The sequence below is a fragment of the Schistocerca piceifrons genome, unplaced genomic scaffold (genome assembly GCF_021461385.2).
Source record: "Schistocerca piceifrons isolate TAMUIC-IGC-003096 unplaced genomic scaffold, iqSchPice1.1 HiC_scaffold_200, whole genome shotgun sequence".
Taxonomy (NCBI): domain Eukaryota; kingdom Metazoa; phylum Arthropoda; class Insecta; order Orthoptera; family Acrididae; genus Schistocerca; species Schistocerca piceifrons.
The window spans coordinates 1-17,983 of record NW_025727901.1 but is presented as its reverse complement, the minus strand read 5'-3'; the positions used below and the strand labels follow the sequence as shown (position 1 = coordinate 17,983).

Genomic DNA, 17,983 nt, shown 5'->3' with positions numbered 1-17,983 from the left:
GACAGGATTTGTAGGCACCTTTTGCTCTCATCATTGCTGGCGTCCGTCTCCACGAAATGCGTCCGGGGCACGCCGTTCTATAACGCGAGAGAGTGGATTTTTTACAGTTGTCGTCAGTTAACCGTGGGTGGCTCCTGCGTTCGCTGGAAAGAGCACTGCCGTCGTTATCCGGTGTGGTCTAGTGGCTAGGATACCTGGCTCTCACCCAGGAGGCCCGGGTTGGATTCCCGGTACCGGAATCGCGCGTTTTTGTTGCTCCTCTTATGCGACTTGTCTCGACTTTGCTCGACTGACGCTACGCTGACGCGTGCAGAAAGCTACGTTAAGTATGATTCACGGCAACACCTGACGGCGAGAGAGATGAAGCGTCTATCCACTTGTTATCCAGCCACATACCTGTAGTCAAGAGGCTTGGGGGACTGCAAGACATTGCCACGGAGGTGAATGCAGCTAACCACTGTAGTTAGTGTCCTGACAGCGCAGGCACGTTCATTTGCTCGTATACATGTGATGGAGACCGTGTCTCACACTGCTGTGGCGTACACCTTGGCCTAGGCTCTGCTGTGTATCGCCACTTGCATTACAGGCAGCTGCTTTCGCGGGCGCGTCCGTGGCCGTGATCGTCTAGTGGTTAGGACATTGCGTTGTGGCCGCAATAACCCAGGTTCGAATCCTGGTCACGGCAATTTTGAAAGTTTCGCCTTGCTGCCGTTGCAATGACGAGTACTCGAAATGACAGTACTCTCTTGATTTTTTCACTCGTGTTCCGCAGGCCGCAGTTTGCCCTACCACTTCATCCCCAACACGTAATGTCGCCTCCCAGAGCGCAGACGTCCGCTGCTCTCTGTAGTCGAAAAGGGCAGTTGTTTGAAGTGCGATGGATGAGCAGCCAGTCCCAGCAGAACAGGAAGCTGTGGCGTGCACTGTTTGTACAAATGCTAGGAACACTGGCGCACCAAGCAGCGCATGTAGCGTGGCCGAGCGCTTTAAGGCGCTGGTTTAAGGCACCAGACTCTCTGTAGGCGCGGTTTCGAATCCCGTAGCTGCCGGGGGCTTTGCTGTGATCGCGTTAAGCTGCCGCTTTTTCTTCAAGTGTAACCTCCTTGAGCTCACATATGTTTGATACATGGAGCATTGTGGCTCCGCCTGACAGTTACAGCTACGATACTTTAGTGGTTACGGAAAGCCCAGGTTCGAAACCTGGTCACGGTACGAAAACGTCTCTTGACGCTGTCTCCTTAACTGCGACAGCTACAGACAAGTGGCGTCGCTACCATACGGCGGGCACGGCTTTTTCTTGCTGTGGATGGCCTAAAGAGACGCTTCCAGTGGGAGAGCAGTGGAAATACATGGCACGGCGATTGCCAAGATACTTCCATTTCGAAGTGATCTTTGTAGTACAAAGGAAACGTTTTGCGGCTGCTGCTCCAACGGTAACGTGGCCGAGCGGTCTAAGGCGCTGGTTTTAGGCACCAGTCTCTTCGGAGGCGTGGGTTCGAATCCCACCGTTGCCACTTTTTACGTCTCATTTTTGTGCCGTTGCGGTGTGTTCTCGTGGGGTAGGACGCAGCTCTTGTGACGCGCGTGCTGTGTAGGTAGCGTGGCCGAGCGGTCTAAGGCGCTGGTTTCAGGCACCATTCTCTTCGGAGGCGTGGGTTCCAATCCCACAGCTGCCAAACGTGTAATGTTTCCTGTGTCGAAGGCAGGTGCACTCATTGCCCGCAAAGGAAACAGCACAACAAGGCGTGAGCGTCTGCTTGGTGAATTGTCGTAGAACAGTGCGTGGTGCAACGACAGGATTTGTAGGCACCTTTTGCTCTCATCATTGCTGGCGTCCGTCTCCACGAAATGCGTCCGGGGCACGCCGTTCTATAACGCGAGAGAGTGGATTTTTTACAGTTGTCGTCAGTTAACCGTGGGTGGCTCCTGCGTTCGCTGGAAAGAGCACTGCCGTCGTTATCCGGTGTGGTCTAGTGGCTAGGATACCTGGCTCTCACCCAGGAGGCCCGGGTTCGATTCCCGGTACCGGAATCGCGCGTTTTTGTTGCTCCTCTTATGCGACTTGTCTCGACTTTGCTCGACTGACGCTACGCTGACGCGTGCAGAAAGCTACGTTAAGTATGATTCACGGCAACACCTGACGGCGAGAGAGATGAAGCGTCTATCCACTTGTTATCCAGCCACATACCTGTAGTCAAGAGGCTTGGGGGACTGCAAGACATTGCCACGGAGGTGAATGCAGCTAACCACTGTAGTTAGTGTCCTGACAGCGCAGGCACGTTCATTTGCTCGTATACATGTGATGGAGACCGTGTCTCACACTGCTGTGGCGTACACCTTGGCCTAGGCTCTGCTGTGTATCGCCACTTGCATTACAGGCAGCTGCTTTCGCGGGCGCGTCCGTGGCCGTGATCGTCTAGTGGTTAGGACATTGCGTTGTGGCCGCAATAACCCAGGTTCGAATCCTGGTCACGGCAATTTTGAAAGTTTCGCCTTGCTGCCGTTGCAATGACGAGTACTCGAAATGACAGTACTCTCTTGATTTTTTCACTCGTGTTCCGCAGGCCGCAGTTTGCCCTACCACTTCATCCCCAACACGTAATGTCGCCTCCCAGAGCGCAGACGTCCGCTGCTCTCTGTAGTCGAAAAGGGCAGTTGTTTGAAGTGCGATGGATGAGCAGCCAGTCCCAGCAGAACAGGAAGCTGTGGCGTGCACTGTTTGTACAAATGCTAGGAACACTGGCGCACCAAGCAGCGCATGTAGCGCGGCCGAGCGCTTTAAGGCGCTGGTTTAAGGCACCAGACTCTCTGTAGGCGCGGTTTCGAATCCCGTAGCTGCCGGGGGCTTTGCTGTGATCGCGTTAAGCTGCCGCTTTTTCTTCAAGTGTAACCTCCTTGAGCTCACATATGTTTGATACATGGAGCATTGTGGCTCCGCCTGACAGTTACAGCTACGATACTTTAGTGGTTACGGAAAGCCCAGGTTCGAAACCTGGTCACGGTACGAAAACGTCTCTTGACGCTGTCTCCTTAACTGCGACAGCTACAGACAAGTGGCGTCGCTACCATACGGCGGGCACGGCTTTTTCTTGCTGTGGATGGCCTAAAGAGACGCTTCCAGTGGGAGAGCAGTGGAAATACATGGCACGGCGATTGCCAAGATACTTCCATTTCGAAGTGATCTTTGTAGTACAAAGGAAACGTTTTGCGGCTGCTGCTCCAACGGTAACGTGGCCGAGCGGTCTAAGGCGCTGGTTTTAGGCACCAGTCTCTTCGGAGGCGTGGGTTCGAATCCCACCGTTGCCACTTTTTACGTCTCATTTTTGTGCCGTTGCGGTGTGTTCTCGTGGGGTAGGACGCAGCTCTTGTGACGCGCGTGCTGTGTAGGTAGCGTGGCCGAGCGGTCTAAGGCGCTGGTTTCAGGCACCATTCTCTTCGGAGGCGTGGGTTCCAATCCCACAGCTGCCAAACGTGTAATGTTTCCTGTGTCGAAGGCAGGTGCACTCATTGCCCGCAAAGGAAACAGCACAACAAGGCGTGAGCGTCTGCTTGGTGAATTGTCGTAGAACAGTGCGTGGTGCAACGACAGGATTTGTAGGCACCTTTTGCTCTCATCATTGCTGGCGTCCGTCTCCACGAAATGCGTCCGGGGCACGCCGTTCTATAACGCGAGAGAGTGGATTTTTTACAGTTGTCGTCAGTTAACCGTGGGTGGCTCCTGCGTTCGCTGGAAAGAGCACTGCCGTCGTTATCCGGTGTGGTCTAGTGGCTAGGATACCTGGCTCTCACCCAGGAGGCCCGGGTTCGATTCCCGGTACCGGAATCGCGCGTTTTTGTTGCTCCTCTTATGCGACTTGTCTCGACTTTGCTCGACTGACGCTACGCTGACGCGTGCAGAAAGCTACGTTAAGTATGATTCACGGCAACACCTGACGGCGAGAGAGATGAAGCGTCTATCCACTTGTTATCCAGCCACATACCTGTAGTCAAGAGGCTTGGGGGACTGCAAGACATTGCCACGGAGGTGAATGCAGCTAACCACTGTAGTTAGTGTCCTGACAGCGCAGGCACGTTCATTTGCTCGTATACATGTGATGGAGACCGTGTCTCACACTGCTGTGGCGTACACCTTGGCCTAGGCTCTGCTGTGTATCGCCACTTGCATTACAGGCAGCTGCTTTCGCGGGCGCGTCCGTGGCCGTGATCGTCTAGTGGTTAGGACATTGCGTTGTGGCCGCAATAACCCAGGTTCGAATCCTGGTCACGGCAATTTTGAAAGTTTCGCCTTGCTGCCGTTGCAATGACGAGTACTCGAAATGACAGTACTCTCTTGATTTTTTCACTCGTGTTCCGCAGGCCGCAGTTTGCCCTACCACTTCATCCCCAACACGTAATGTCGCCTCCCAGAGCGCAGACGTCCGCTGCTCTCTGTAGTCGAAAAGGGCAGTTGTTTGAAGTGCGATGGATGAGCAGCCAGTCCCAGCAGAACAGGAAGCTGTGGCGTGCACTGTTTGTACAAATGCTAGGAACACTGGCGCACCAAGCAGCGCATGTAGCGTGGCCGAGCGCTTTAAGGCGCTGGTTTAAGGCACCAGACTCTCTGTAGGCGCGGTTTCGAATCCCGTAGCTGCCGGGGGCTTTGCTGTGATCGCGTTAAGCTGCCGCTTTTTCTTCAAGTGTAACCTCCTTGAGCTCACATATGTTTGATACATGGAGCATTGTGGCTCCGCCTGACAGTTACAGCTACGATACTTTAGTGGTTACGGAAAGCCCAGGTTCGAAACCTGGTCACGGTACGAAAACGTCTCTTGACGCTGTCTCCTTAACTGCGACAGCTACAGACAAGTGGCGTCGCTACCATACGGCGGGCACGGCTTTTTCTTGCTGTGGATGGCCTAAAGAGACGCTTCCAGTGGGAGAGCAGTGGAAATACATGGCACGGCGATTGCCAAGATACTTCCATTTCGAAGTGATCTTTGTAGTACAAAGGAAACGTTTTGCGGCTGCTGCTCCAACGGTAACGTGGCCGAGCGGTCTAAGGCGCTGGTTTTAGGCACCAGTCTCTTCGGAGGCGTGGGTTCGAATCCCACCGTTGCCACTTTTTACGTCTCATTTTTGTGCCGTTGCGGTGTGTTCTCGTGGGGTAGGACGCAGCTCTTGTGACGCGCGTGCTGTGTAGGTAGCGTGGCCGAGCGGTCTAAGGCGCTGGTTTCAGGCACCATTCTCTTCGGAGGCGTGGGTTCCAATCCCACAGCTGCCAAACGTGTAATGTTTCCTGTGTCGAAGGCAGGTGCACTCATTGCCCGCAAAGGAAACAGCACAACAAGGCGTGAGCGTCTGCTTGGTGAATTGTCGTAGAACAGTGCGTGGTGCAACGACAGGATTTGTAGGCACCTTTTGCTCTCATCATTGCTGGCGTCCGTCTCCACGAAATGCGTCCGGGGCACGCCGTTCTATAACGCGAGAGAGTGGATTTTTTACAGTTGTCGTCAGTTAACCGTGGGTGGCTCCTGCGTTCGCTGGAAAGAGCACTGCCGTCGTTATCCGGTGTGGTCTAGTGGCTAGGATACCTGGCTCTCACCCAGGAGGCCCGGGTTCGATTCCCGGTACCGGAATCGCGCGTTTTTGTTGCTCCTCTTATGCGACTTGTCTCGACTTTGCTCGACTGACGCTACGCTGACGCGTGCAGAAAGCTACGTTAAGTATGATTCACGGCAACACCTGACGGCGAGAGAGATGAAGCGTCTATCCACTTGTTATCCAGCCACATACCTGTAGTCAAGAGGCTTGGGGGACTGCAAGACATTGCCACGGAGGTGAATGCAGCTAACCACTGTAGTTAGTGTCCTGACAGCGCAGGCACGTTCATTTGCTCGTATACATGTGATGGAGACCGTGTCTCACACTGCTGTGGCGTACACCTTGGCCTAGGCTCTGCTGTGTATCGCCACTTGCATTACAGGCAGCTGCTTTCGCGGGCGCGTCCGTGGCCGTGATCGTCTAGTGGTTAGGACATTGCGTTGTGGCCGCAATAACCCAGGTTCGAATCCTGGTCACGGCAATTTTGAAAGTTTCGCCTTGCTGCCGTTGCAATGACGAGTACTCGAAATGACAGTACTCTCTTGATTTTTTCACTCGTGTTCCGCAGGCCGCAGTTTGCCCTACCACTTCATCCCCAACACGTAATGTCGCCTCCCAGAGCGCAGACGTCCGCTGCTCTCTGTAGTCGAAAAGGGCAGTTGTTTGAAGTGCGATGGATGAGCAGCCAGTCCCAGCAGAACAGGAAGCTGTGGCGTGCACTGTTTGTACAAATGCTAGGAACACTGGCGCACCAAGCAGCGCATGTAGCGTGGCCGAGCGCTTTAAGGCGCTGGTTTAAGGCACCAGACTCTCTGTAGGCGCGGTTTCGAATCCCGTAGCTGCCGGGGGCTTTGCTGTGATCGCGTTAAGCTGCCGCTTTTTCTTCAAGTGTAACCTCCTTGAGCTCACATATGTTTGATACATGGAGCATTGTGGCTCCGCCTGACAGTTACAGCTACGATACTTTAGTGGTTACGGAAAGCCCAGGTTCGAAACCTGGTCACGGTACGAAAACGTCTCTTGACGCTGTCTCCTTAACTGCGACAGCTACAGACAAGTGGCGTCGCTACCATACGGCGGGCACGGCTTTTTCTTGCTGTGGATGGCCTAAAGAGACGCTTCCAGTGGGAGAGCAGTGGAAATACATGGCACGGCGATTGCCAAGATACTTCCATTTCGAAGTGATCTTTGTAGTACAAAGGAAACGTTTTGCGGCTGCTGCTCCAACGGTAACGTGGCCGAGCGGTCTAAGGCGCTGGTTTTAGGCACCAGTCTCTTCGGAGGCGTGGGTTCGAATCCCACCGTTGCCACTTTTTACGTCTCATTTTTGTGCCGTTGCGGTGTGTTCTCGTGGGGTAGGACGCAGCTCTTGTGACGCGCGTGCTGTGTAGGTAGCGTGGCCGAGCGGTCTAAGGCGCTGGTTTCAGGCACCATTCTCTTCGGAGGCGTGGGTTCCAATCCCACAGCTGCCAAACGTGTAATGTTTCCTGTGTCGAAGGCAGGTGCACTCATTGCCCGCAAAGGAAACAGCACAACAAGGCGTGAGCGTCTGCTTGGTGAATTGTCGTAGAACAGTGCGTGGTGCAACGACAGGATTTGTAGGCACCTTTTGCTCTCATCATTGCTGGCGTCCGTCTCCACGAAATGCGTCCGGGGCACGCCGTTCTATAACGCGAGAGAGTGGATTTTTTACAGTTGTCGTCAGTTAACCGTGGGTGGCTCCTGCGTTCGCTGGAAAGAGCACTGCCGTCGTTATCCGGTGTGGTCTAGTGGCTAGGATACCTGGCTCTCACCCAGGAGGCCCGGGTTCGATTCCCGGTACCGGAATCGCGCGTTTTTGTTGCTCCTCTTATGCGACTTGTCTCGACTTTGCTCGACTGACGCTACGCTGACGCGTGCAGAAAGCTACGTTAAGTATGATTCACGGCAACACCTGACGGCGAGAGAGATGAAGCGTCTATCCACTTGTTATCCAGCCACATACCTGTAGTCAAGAGGCTTGGGGGACTGCAAGACATTGCCACGGAGGTGAATGCAGCTAACCACTGTAGTTAGTGTCCTGACAGCGCAGGCACGTTCATTTGCTCGTATACATGTGATGGAGACCGTGTCTCACACTGCTGTGGCGTACACCTTGGCCTAGGCTCTGCTGTGTATCGCCACTTGCATTACAGGCAGCTGCTTTCGCGGGCGCGTCCGTGGCCGTGATCGTCTAGTGGTTAGGACATTGCGTTGTGGCCGCAATAACCCAGGTTCGAATCCTGGTCACGGCAATTTTGAAAGTTTCGCCTTGCTGCCGTTGCAATGACGAGTACTCGAAATGACAGTACTCTCTTGATTTTTTCACTCGTGTTCCGCAGGCCGCAGTTTGCCCTACCACTTCATCCCCAACACGTAATGTCGCCTCCCAGAGCGCAGACGTCCGCTGCTCTCTGTAGTCGAAAAGGGCAGTTGTTTGAAGTGCGATGGATGAGCAGCCAGTCCCAGCAGAACAGGAAGCTGTGGCGTGCACTGTTTGTACAAATGCTAGGAACACTGGCGCACCAAGCAGCGCATGTAGCGTGGCCGAGCGCTTTAAGGCGCTGGTTTAAGGCACCAGACTCTCTGTAGGCGCGGTTTCGAATCCCGTAGCTGCCGGGGGCTTTGCTGTGATCGCGTTAAGCTGCCGCTTTTTCTTCAAGTGTAACCTCCTTGAGCTCACATATGTTTGATACATGGAGCATTGTGGCTCCGCCTGACAGTTACAGCTACGATACTTTAGTGGTTACGGAAAGCCCAGGTTCGAAACCTGGTCACGGTACGAAAACGTCTCTTGACGCTGTCTCCTTAACTGCGACAGCTACAGACAAGTGGCGTCGCTACCATACGGCGGGCACGGCTTTTTCTTGCTGTGGATGGCCTAAAGAGACGCTTCCAGTGGGAGAGCAGTGGAAATACATGGCACGGCGATTGCCAAGATACTTCCATTTCGAAGTGATCTTTGTAGTACAAAGGAAACGTTTTGCGGCTGCTGCTCCAACGGTAACGTGGCCGAGCGGTCTAAGGCGCTGGTTTTAGGCACCAGTCTCTTCGGAGGCGTGGGTTCGAATCCCACCGTTGCCACTTTTTACGTCTCATTTTTGTGCCGTTGCGGTGTGTTCTCGTGGGGTAGGACGCAGCTCTTGTGACGCGCGTGCTGTGTAGGTAGCGTGGCCGAGCGGTCTAAGGCGCTGGTTTCAGGCACCATTCTCTTCGGAGGCGTGGGTTCCAATCCCACAGCTGCCAAACGTGTAATGTTTCCTGTGTCGAAGGCAGGTGCACTCATTGCCCGCAAAGGAAACAGCACAACAAGGCGTGAGCGTCTGCTTGGTGAATTGTCGTAGAACAGTGCGTGGTGCAACGACAGGATTTGTAGGCACCTTTTGCTCTCATCATTGCTGGCGTCCGTCTCCACGAAATGCGTCCGGGGCACGCCGTTCTATAACGCGAGAGAGTGGATTTTTTACAGTTGTCGTCAGTTAACCGTGGGTGGCTCCTGCGTTCGCTGGAAAGAGCACTGCCGTCGTTATCCGGTGTGGTCTAGTGGCTAGGATACCTGGCTCTCACCCAGGAGGCCCGGGTTCGATTCCCGGTACCGGAATCGCGCGTTTTTGTTGCTCCTCTTATGCGACTTGTCTCGACTTTGCTCGACTGACGCTACGCTGACGCGTGCAGAAAGCTACGTTAAGTATGATTCACGGCAACACCTGACGGCGAGAGAGATGAAGCGTCTATCCACTTGTTATCCAGCCACATACCTGTAGTCAAGAGGCTTGGGGGACTGCAAGACATTGCCACGGAGGTGAATGCAGCTAACCACTGTAGTTAGTGTCCTGACAGCGCAGGCACGTTCATTTGCTCGTATACATGTGATGGAGACCGTGTCTCACACTGCTGTGGCGTACACCTTGGCCTAGGCTCTGCTGTGTATCGCCACTTGCATTACAGGCAGCTGCTTTCGCGGGCGCGTCCGTGGCCGTGATCGTCTAGTGGTTAGGACATTGCGTTGTGGCCGCAATAACCCAGGTTCGAATCCTGGTCACGGCAATTTTGAAAGTTTCGCCTTGCTGCCGTTGCAATGACGAGTACTCGAAATGACAGTACTCTCTTGATTTTTTCACTCGTGTTCCGCAGGCCGCAGTTTGCCCTACCACTTCATCCCCAACACGTAATGTCGCCTCCCAGAGCGCAGACGTCCGCTGCTCTCTGTAGTCGAAAAGGGCAGTTGTTTGAAGTGCGATGGATGAGCAGCCAGTCCCAGCAGAACAGGAAGCTGTGGCGTGCACTGTTTGTACAAATGCTAGGAACACTGGCGCACCAAGCAGCGCATGTAGCGCGGCCGAGCGCTTTAAGGCGCTGGTTTAAGGCACCAGACTCTCTGTAGGCGCGGTTTCGAATCCCGTAGCTGCCGGGGGCTTTGCTGTGATCGCGTTAAGCTGCCGCTTTTTCTTCAAGTGTAACCTCCTTGAGCTCACATATGTTTGATACATGGAGCATTGTGGCTCCGCCTGACAGTTACAGCTACGATACTTTAGTGGTTACGGAAAGCCCAGGTTCGAAACCTGGTCACGGTACGAAAACGTCTCTTGACGCTGTCTCCTTAACTGCGACAGCTACAGACAAGTGGCGTCGCTACCATACGGCGGGCACGGCTTTTTCTTGCTGTGGATGGCCTAAAGAGACGCTTCCAGTGGGAGAGCAGTGGAAATACATGGCACGGCGATTGCCAAGATACTTCCATTTCGAAGTGATCTTTGTAGTACAAAGGAAACGTTTTGCGGCTGCTGCTCCAACGGTAACGTGGCCGAGCGGTCTAAGGCGCTGGTTTTAGGCACCAGTCTCTTCGGAGGCGTGGGTTCGAATCCCACCGTTGCCACTTTTTACGTCTCATTTTTGTGCCGTTGCGGTGTGTTCTCGTGGGGTAGGACGCAGCTCTTGTGACGCGCGTGCTGTGTAGGTAGCGTGGCCGAGCGGTCTAAGGCGCTGGTTTCAGGCACCATTCTCTTCGGAGGCGTGGGTTCCAATCCCACAGCTGCCAAACGTGTAATGTTTCCTGTGTCGAAGGCAGGTGCACTCATTGCCCGCAAAGGAAACAGCACAACAAGGCGTGAGCGTCTGCTTGGTGAATTGTCGTAGAACAGTGCGTGGTGCAACGACAGGATTTGTAGGCACCTTTTGCTCTCATCATTGCTGGCGTCCGTCTCCACGAAATGCGTCCGGGGCACGCCGTTCTATAACGCGAGAGAGTGGATTTTTTACAGTTGTCGTCAGTTAACCGTGGGTGGCTCCTGCGTTCGCTGGAAAGAGCACTGCCGTCGTTATCCGGTGTGGTCTAGTGGCTAGGATACCTGGCTCTCACCCAGGAGGCCCGGGTTCGATTCCCGGTACCGGAATCGCGCGTTTTTGTTGCTCCTCTTATGCGACTTGTCTCGACTTTGCTCGACTGACGCTACGCTGACGCGTGCAGAAAGCTACGTTAAGTATGATTCACGGCAACACCTGACGGCGAGAGAGATGAAGCGTCTATCCACTTGTTATCCAGCCACATACCTGTAGTCAAGAGGCTTGGGGGACTGCAAGACATTGCCACGGAGGTGAATGCAGCTAACCACTGTAGTTAGTGTCCTGACAGCGCAGGCACGTTCATTTGCTCGTATACATGTGATGGAGACCGTGTCTCACACTGCTGTGGCGTACACCTTGGCCTAGGCTCTGCTGTGTATCGCCACTTGCATTACAGGCAGCTGCTTTCGCGGGCGCGTCCGTGGCCGTGATCGTCTAGTGGTTAGGACATTGCGTTGTGGCCGCAATAACCCAGGTTCGAATCCTGGTCACGGCAATTTTGAAAGTTTCGCCTTGCTGCCGTTGCAATGACGAGTACTCGAAATGACAGTACTCTCTTGATTTTTTCACTCGTGTTCCGCAGGCCGCAGTTTGCCCTACCACTTCATCCCCAACACGTAATGTCGCCTCCCAGAGCGCAGACGTCCGCTGCTCTCTGTAGTCGAAAAGGGCAGTTGTTTGAAGTGCGATGGATGAGCAGCCAGTCCCAGCAGAACAGGAAGCTGTGGCGTGCACTGTTTGTACAAATGCTAGGAACACTGGCGCACCAAGCAGCGCATGTAGCGTGGCCGAGCGCTTTAAGGCGCTGGTTTAAGGCACCAGACTCTCTGTAGGCGCGGTTTCGAATCCCGTAGCTGCCGGGGGCTTTGCTGTGATCGCGTTAAGCTGCCGCTTTTTCTTCAAGTGTAACCTCCTTGAGCTCACATATGTTTGATACATGGAGCATTGTGGCTCCGCCTGACAGTTACAGCTACGATACTTTAGTGGTTACGGAAAGCCCAGGTTCGAAACCTGGTCACGGTACGAAAACGTCTCTTGACGCTGTCTCCTTAACTGCGACAGCTACAGACAAGTGGCGTCGCTACCATACGGCGGGCACGGCTTTTTCTTGCTGTGGATGGCCTAAAGAGACGCTTCCAGTGGGAGAGCAGTGGAAATACATGGCACGGCGATTGCCAAGATACTTCCATTTCGAAGTGATCTTTGTAGTACAAAGGAAACGTTTTGCGGCTGCTGCTCCAACGGTAACGTGGCCGAGCGGTCTAAGGCGCTGGTTTTAGGCACCAGTCTCTTCGGAGGCGTGGGTTCGAATCCCACCGTTGCCACTTTTTACGTCTCATTTTTGTGCCGTTGCGGTGTGTTCTCGTGGGGTAGGACGCAGCTCTTGTGACGCGCGTGCTGTGTAGGTAGCGTGGCCGAGCGGTCTAAGGCGCTGGTTTCAGGCACCATTCTCTTCGGAGGCGTGGGTTCCAATCCCACAGCTGCCAAACGTGTAATGTTTCCTGTGTCGAAGGCAGGTGCACTCATTGCCCGCAAAGGAAACAGCACAACAAGGCGTGAGCGTCTGCTTGGTGAATTGTCGTAGAACAGTGCGTGGTGCAACGACAGGATTTGTAGGCACCTTTTGCTCTCATCATTGCTGGCGTCCGTCTCCACGAAATGCGTCCGGGGCACGCCGTTCTATAACGCGAGAGAGTGGATTTTTTACAGTTGTCGTCAGTTAACCGTGGGTGGCTCCTGCGTTCGCTGGAAAGAGCACTGCCGTCGTTATCCGGTGTGGTCTAGTGGCTAGGATACCTGGCTCTCACCCAGGAGGCCCGGGTTCGATTCCCGGTACCGGAATCGCGCGTTTTTGTTGCTCCTCTTATGCGACTTGTCTCGACTTTGCTCGACTGACGCTACGCTGACGCGTGCAGAAAGCTACGTTAAGTATGATTCACGGCAACACCTGACGGCGAGAGAGATGAAGCGTCTATCCACTTGTTATCCAGCCACATACCTGTAGTCAAGAGGCTTGGGGGACTGCAAGACATTGCCACGGAGGTGAATGCAGCTAACCACTGTAGTTAGTGTCCTGACAGCGCAGGCACGTTCATTTGCTCGTATACATGTGATGGAGACCGTGTCTCACACTGCTGTGGCGTACACCTTGGCCTAGGCTCTGCTGTGTATCGCCACTTGCATTACAGGCAGCTGCTTTCGCGGGCGCGTCCGTGGCCGTGATCGTCTAGTGGTTAGGACATTGCGTTGTGGCCGCAATAACCCAGGTTCGAATCCTGGTCACGGCAATTTTGAAAGTTTCGCCTTGCTGCCGTTGCAATGACGAGTACTCGAAATGACAGTACTCTGTTGATTTTTTCACTCGTGTTCCGCAGGCCGCAGTTTGCCCTACCACTTCATCCCCAACACGTAATGTCGCCTCCCAGAGCGCAGACGTCCGCTGCTCTCTGTAGTCGAAAAGGGCAGTTGTTTGAAGTGCGATGGATGAGCAGCCAGTCCCAGCAGAACAGGAAGCTGTGGCGTGCACTGTTTGTACAAATGCTAGGAACACTGGCGCACCAAGCAGCGCATGTAGCGTGGCCGAGCGCTTTAAGGCGCTGGTTTAAGGCACCAGACTCTCTGTAGGCGCGGTTTCGAATCCCGTAGCTGCCGGGGGCTTTGCTGTGATCGCGTTAAGCTGCCGCTTTTTCTTCAAGTGTAACCTCCTTGAGCTCACATATGTTTGATACATGGAGCATTGTGGCTCCGCCTGACAGTTACAGCTACGATACTTTAGTGGTTACGGAAAGCCCAGGTTCGAAACCTGGTCACGGTACGAAAACGTCTCTTGACGCTGTCTCCTTAACTGCGACAGCTACAGACAAGTGGCGTCGCTACCATACGGCGGGCACGGCTTTTTCTTGCTGTGGATGGCCTAAAGAGACGCTTCCAGTGGGAGAGCAGTGGAAATACATGGCACGGCGATTGCCAAGATACTTCCATTTCGAAGTGATCTTTGTAGTACAAAGGAAACGTTTTGCGGCTGCTGCTCCAACGGTAACGTGGCCGAGCGGTCTAAGGCGCTGGTTTTAGGCACCAGTCTCTTCGGAGGCGTGGGTTCGAATCCCACCGTTGCCACTTTTTACGTCTCATTTTTGTGCCGTTGCGGTGTGTTCTCGTGGGGTAGGACGCAGCTCTTGTGACGCGCGTGCTGTGTAGGTAGCGTGGCCGAGCGGTCTAAGGCGCTGGTTTCAGGCACCATTCTCTTCGGAGGCGTGGGTTCCAATCCCACAGCTGCCAAACGTGTAATGTTTCCTGTGTCGAAGGCAGGTGCACTCATTGCCCGCAAAGGAAACAGCACAACAAGGCGTGAGCGTCTGCTTGGTGAATTGTCGTAGAACAGTGCGTGGTGCAACGACAGGATTTGTAGGCACCTTTTGCTCTCATCATTGCTGGCGTCCGTCTCCACGAAATGCGTCCGGGGCACGCCGTTCTATAACGCGAGAGAGTGGATTTTTTACAGTTGTCGTCAGTTAACCGTGGGTGGCTCCTGCGTTCGCTGGAAAGAGCACTGCCGTCGTTATCCGGTGTGGTCTAGTGGCTAGGATACCTGGCTCTCACCCAGGAGGCCCGGGTTCGATTCCCGGTACCGGAATCGCGCGTTTTTGTTGCTCCTCTTATGCGACTTGTCTCGACTTTGCTCGACTGACGCTACGCTGACGCGTGCAGAAAGCTACGTTAAGTATGATTCACGGCAACACCTGACGGCGAGAGAGATGAAGCGTCTATCCACTTGTTATCCAGCCACATACCTGTAGTCAAGAGGCTTGGGGGACTGCAAGACATTGCCACGGAGGTGAATGCAGCTAACCACTGTAGTTAGTGTCCTGACAGCGCAGGCACGTTCATTTGCTCGTATACATGTGATGGAGACCGTGTCTCACACTGCTGTGGCGTACACCTTGGCCTAGGCTCTGCTGTGTATCGCCACTTGCATTACAGGCAGCTGCTTTCGCGGGCGCGTCCGTGGCCGTGATCGTCTAGTGGTTAGGACATTGCGTTGTGGCCGCAATAACCCAGGTTCGAATCCTGGTCACGGCAATTTTGAAAGTTTCGCCTTGCTGCCGTTGCAATGACGAGTACTCGAAATGACAGTACTCTGTTGATTTTTTCACTCGTGTTCCGCAGGCCGCAGTTTGCCCTACCACTTCATCCCCAACACGTAATGTCGCCTCCCAGAGCGCAGACGTCCGCTGCTCTCTGTAGTCGAAAAGGGCAGTTGTTTGAAGTGCGATGGATGAGCAGCCAGTCCCAGCAGAACAGGAAGCTGTGGCGTGCACTGTTTGTACAAATGCTAGGAACACTGGCGCACCAAGCAGCGCATGTAGCGTGGCCGAGCGCTTTAAGGCGCTGGTTTAAGGCACCAGACTCTCTGTAGGCGCGGTTTCGAATCCCGTAGCTGCCGGGGGCTTTGCTGTGATCGCGTTAAGCTGCCGCTTTTTCTTCAAGTGTAACCTCCTTGAGCTCACATATGTTTGATACATGGAGCATTGTGGCTCCGCCTGACAGTTACAGCTACGATACTTTAGTGGTTACGGAAAGCCCAGGTTCGAAACCTGGTCACGGTACGAAAACGTCTCTTGACGCTGTCTCCTTAACTGCGACAGCTACAGACAAGTGGCGTCGCTACCATACGGCGGGCACGGCTTTTTCTTGCTGTGGATGGCCTAAAGAGACGCTTCCAGTGGGAGAGCAGTGGAAATACATGGCACGGCGATTGCCAAGATACTTCCATTTCGAAGTGATCTTTGTAGTACAAAGGAAACGTTTTGCGGCTGCTGCTCCAACGGTAACGTGGCCGAGCGGTCTAAGGCGCTGGTTTTAGGCACCAGTCTCTTCGGAGGCGTGGGTTCGAATCCCACCGTTGCCACTTTTTACGTCTCATTTTTGTGCCGTTGCGGTGTGTTCTCGTGGGGTAGGACGCAGCTCTTGTGACGCGCGTGCTGTGTAGGTAGCGTGGCCGAGCGGTCTAAGGCGCTGGTTTCAGGCACCATTCTCTTCGGAGGCGTGGGTTCCAATCCCACAGCTGCCAAACGTGTAATGTTTCCTGTGTCGAAGGCAGGTGCACTCATTGCCCGCAAAGGAAACAGCACAACAAGGCGTGAGCGTCTGCTTGGTGAATTGTCGTAGAACAGTGCGTGGTGCAACGACAGGATTTGTAGGCACCTTTTGCTCTCATCATTGCTGGCGTCCGTCTCCACGAAATGCGTCCGGGGCACGCCGTTCTATAACGCGAGAGAGTGGATTTTTTACAGTTGTCGTCAGTTAACCGTGGGTGGCTCCTGCGTTCGCTGGAAAGAGCACTGCCGTCGTTATCCGGTGTGGTCTAGTGGCTAGGATACCTGGCTCTCACCCAGGAGGCCCGGGTTCGATTCCCGGTACCGGAATCGCGCGTTTTTGTTGCTCCTCTTATGCGACTTGTCTCGACTTTGCTCGACTGACGCTACGCTGACGCGTGCAGAAAGCTACGTTAAGTATGATTCACGGCAACACCTGACGGCGAGAGAGATGAAGCGTCTATCCACTTGTTATCCAGCCACATACCTGTAGTCAAGAGGCTTGGGGGACTGCAAGACATTGCCACGGAGGTGAATGCAGCTAACCACTGTAGTTAGTGTCCTGACAGCGCAGGCACGTTCATTTGCTCGTATACATGTGATGGAGACCGTGTCTCACACTGCTGTGGCGTACACCTTGGCCTAGGCTCTGCTGTGTATCGCCACTTGCATTACAGGCAGCTGCTTTCGCGGGCGCGTCCGTGGCCGTGATCGTCTAGTGGTTAGGACATTGCGTTGTGGCCGCAATAACCCAGGTTCGAATCCTGGTCACGGCAATTTTGAAAGTTTCGCCTTGCTGCCGTTGCAATGACGAGTACTCGAAATGACAGTACTCTGTTGATTTTTTCACTCGTGTTCCGCAGGCCGCAGTTTGCCCTACCACTTCATCCCCAACACGTAATGTCGCCTCCCAGAGCGCAGACGTCCGCTGCTCTCTGTAGTCGAAAAGGGCAGTTGTTTGAAGTGCGATGGATGAGCAGCCAGTCCCAGCAGAACAGGAAGCTGTGGCGTGCACTGTTTGTACAAATGCTAGGAACACTGGCGCACCAAGCAGCGCATGTAGCGTGGCCGAGCGCTTTAAGGCGCTGGTTTAAGGCACCAGACTCTCTGTAGGCGCGGTTTCGAATCCCGTAGCTGCCGGGGGCTTTGCTGTGATCGCGTTAAGCTGCCGCTTTTTCTTCAAGTGTAACCTCCTTGAGCTCACATATGTTTGATACATGGAGCATTGTGGCTCCGCCTGACAGTTACAGCTACGATACTTTAGTGGTTACGGAAAGCCCAGGTTCGAAACCTGGTCACGGTACGAAAACGTCTCTTGACGCTGTCTCCTTAACTGCGACAGCTACAGACAAGTGGCGTCGCTACCATACGGCGGGCACGGCTTTTTCTTGCTGTGGATGGCCTAAAGAGACGCTTCCAGTGGGAGAGCAGTGGAAATACATGGCACGGCGATTGCCAAGATACTTCCATTTCGAAGTGATCTTTGTAGTACAAAGGAAACGTTTTGCGGCTGCTGCTCCAACGGTAACGTGGCCGAGCGGTCTAAGGCGCTGGTTTTAGGCACCAGTCTCTTCGGAGGCGTGGGTTCGAATCCCACCGTTGCCACTTTTTACGTCTCATTTTTGTGCCGTTGCGGTGTGTTCTCGTGGGGTAGGACGCAGCTCTTGTGACGCGCGTGCTGTGTAGGTAGCGTGGCCGAGCGGTCTAAGGCGCTGGTTTCAGGCACCATTCTCTTCGGAGGCGTGGGTTCCAATCCCACAGCTGCCAAACGTGTAATGTTTCCTGTGTCGAAGGCAGGTGCACTCATTGCCCGCAAAGGAAACAGCACAACAAGGCGTGAGCGTCTGCTTGGTGAATTGTCGTAGAACAGTGCGTGGTGCAACGACAGGATTTGTAGGCACCTTTTGCTCTCATCATTGCTGGCGTCCGTCTCCACGAAATGCGTC

The 17,983-nt window shown here is 54.1% G+C and overlaps 30 non-coding genes across 30 annotated transcripts; all 30 read left to right on the top strand.

Moving 5' to 3' along the window:
- Positions 1-167: 167 nt before the first annotated feature.
- Positions 168-239, top strand: Trnae-cuc. Its single transcript has one exon. It is a non-coding gene; the product is annotated as a tRNA-Glu (tRNA).
- Positions 240-613: 374 nt separating this feature from the next.
- Positions 614-685, top strand: Trnah-gug. Its single transcript has one exon. It is a non-coding gene; the product is annotated as a tRNA-His (tRNA).
- A 747-nt stretch (positions 686-1,432) lies between these two features.
- Trnal-uag lies at positions 1,433-1,514 on the top strand. Its single transcript has one exon. It is a non-coding gene; the product is annotated as a tRNA-Leu (tRNA).
- Positions 1,515-1,959: 445 nt separating this feature from the next.
- On the top strand, positions 1,960-2,031 carry Trnae-cuc. Its single transcript has one exon. It is a non-coding gene; the product is annotated as a tRNA-Glu (tRNA).
- Positions 2,032-2,405: 374 nt separating this feature from the next.
- Positions 2,406-2,477, top strand: Trnah-gug. Its single transcript has one exon. It is a non-coding gene; the product is annotated as a tRNA-His (tRNA).
- Positions 2,478-3,224: 747 nt separating this feature from the next.
- Trnal-uag lies at positions 3,225-3,306 on the top strand. The gene has a single exon. It is a non-coding gene; the product is annotated as a tRNA-Leu (tRNA).
- A 445-nt stretch (positions 3,307-3,751) lies between these two features.
- Trnae-cuc lies at positions 3,752-3,823 on the top strand. Its single transcript has one exon. It is a non-coding gene; the product is annotated as a tRNA-Glu (tRNA).
- A 374-nt stretch (positions 3,824-4,197) lies between these two features.
- Positions 4,198-4,269, top strand: Trnah-gug. The gene has a single exon. It is a non-coding gene; the product is annotated as a tRNA-His (tRNA).
- A 747-nt stretch (positions 4,270-5,016) lies between these two features.
- Trnal-uag lies at positions 5,017-5,098 on the top strand. The gene has a single exon. It is a non-coding gene; the product is annotated as a tRNA-Leu (tRNA).
- Positions 5,099-5,543: 445 nt separating this feature from the next.
- Trnae-cuc lies at positions 5,544-5,615 on the top strand. The gene has a single exon. It is a non-coding gene; the product is annotated as a tRNA-Glu (tRNA).
- Positions 5,616-5,989: 374 nt separating this feature from the next.
- Trnah-gug lies at positions 5,990-6,061 on the top strand. The gene has a single exon. It is a non-coding gene; the product is annotated as a tRNA-His (tRNA).
- A 747-nt stretch (positions 6,062-6,808) lies between these two features.
- Trnal-uag lies at positions 6,809-6,890 on the top strand. The gene has a single exon. It is a non-coding gene; the product is annotated as a tRNA-Leu (tRNA).
- Positions 6,891-7,335: 445 nt separating this feature from the next.
- On the top strand, positions 7,336-7,407 carry Trnae-cuc. The gene has a single exon. It is a non-coding gene; the product is annotated as a tRNA-Glu (tRNA).
- Positions 7,408-7,781: 374 nt separating this feature from the next.
- Positions 7,782-7,853, top strand: Trnah-gug. Its single transcript has one exon. It is a non-coding gene; the product is annotated as a tRNA-His (tRNA).
- A 747-nt stretch (positions 7,854-8,600) lies between these two features.
- Positions 8,601-8,682, top strand: Trnal-uag. The gene has a single exon. It is a non-coding gene; the product is annotated as a tRNA-Leu (tRNA).
- Positions 8,683-9,127: 445 nt separating this feature from the next.
- Positions 9,128-9,199, top strand: Trnae-cuc. The gene has a single exon. It is a non-coding gene; the product is annotated as a tRNA-Glu (tRNA).
- A 374-nt stretch (positions 9,200-9,573) lies between these two features.
- Trnah-gug lies at positions 9,574-9,645 on the top strand. Its single transcript has one exon. It is a non-coding gene; the product is annotated as a tRNA-His (tRNA).
- Positions 9,646-10,392: 747 nt separating this feature from the next.
- On the top strand, positions 10,393-10,474 carry Trnal-uag. The gene has a single exon. It is a non-coding gene; the product is annotated as a tRNA-Leu (tRNA).
- A 445-nt stretch (positions 10,475-10,919) lies between these two features.
- Positions 10,920-10,991, top strand: Trnae-cuc. Its single transcript has one exon. It is a non-coding gene; the product is annotated as a tRNA-Glu (tRNA).
- Positions 10,992-11,365: 374 nt separating this feature from the next.
- Positions 11,366-11,437, top strand: Trnah-gug. Its single transcript has one exon. It is a non-coding gene; the product is annotated as a tRNA-His (tRNA).
- Positions 11,438-12,184: 747 nt separating this feature from the next.
- Positions 12,185-12,266, top strand: Trnal-uag. The gene has a single exon. It is a non-coding gene; the product is annotated as a tRNA-Leu (tRNA).
- A 445-nt stretch (positions 12,267-12,711) lies between these two features.
- On the top strand, positions 12,712-12,783 carry Trnae-cuc. The gene has a single exon. It is a non-coding gene; the product is annotated as a tRNA-Glu (tRNA).
- A 374-nt stretch (positions 12,784-13,157) lies between these two features.
- Positions 13,158-13,229, top strand: Trnah-gug. The gene has a single exon. It is a non-coding gene; the product is annotated as a tRNA-His (tRNA).
- Positions 13,230-13,976: 747 nt separating this feature from the next.
- On the top strand, positions 13,977-14,058 carry Trnal-uag. Its single transcript has one exon. It is a non-coding gene; the product is annotated as a tRNA-Leu (tRNA).
- Positions 14,059-14,503: 445 nt separating this feature from the next.
- Positions 14,504-14,575, top strand: Trnae-cuc. The gene has a single exon. It is a non-coding gene; the product is annotated as a tRNA-Glu (tRNA).
- A 374-nt stretch (positions 14,576-14,949) lies between these two features.
- Positions 14,950-15,021, top strand: Trnah-gug. The gene has a single exon. It is a non-coding gene; the product is annotated as a tRNA-His (tRNA).
- A 747-nt stretch (positions 15,022-15,768) lies between these two features.
- Trnal-uag lies at positions 15,769-15,850 on the top strand. Its single transcript has one exon. It is a non-coding gene; the product is annotated as a tRNA-Leu (tRNA).
- Positions 15,851-16,295: 445 nt separating this feature from the next.
- Positions 16,296-16,367, top strand: Trnae-cuc. Its single transcript has one exon. It is a non-coding gene; the product is annotated as a tRNA-Glu (tRNA).
- A 374-nt stretch (positions 16,368-16,741) lies between these two features.
- Trnah-gug lies at positions 16,742-16,813 on the top strand. Its single transcript has one exon. It is a non-coding gene; the product is annotated as a tRNA-His (tRNA).
- Positions 16,814-17,560: 747 nt separating this feature from the next.
- Positions 17,561-17,642, top strand: Trnal-uag. Its single transcript has one exon. It is a non-coding gene; the product is annotated as a tRNA-Leu (tRNA).
- The last annotated feature ends 341 nt before the right edge of the window (positions 17,643-17,983 follow it).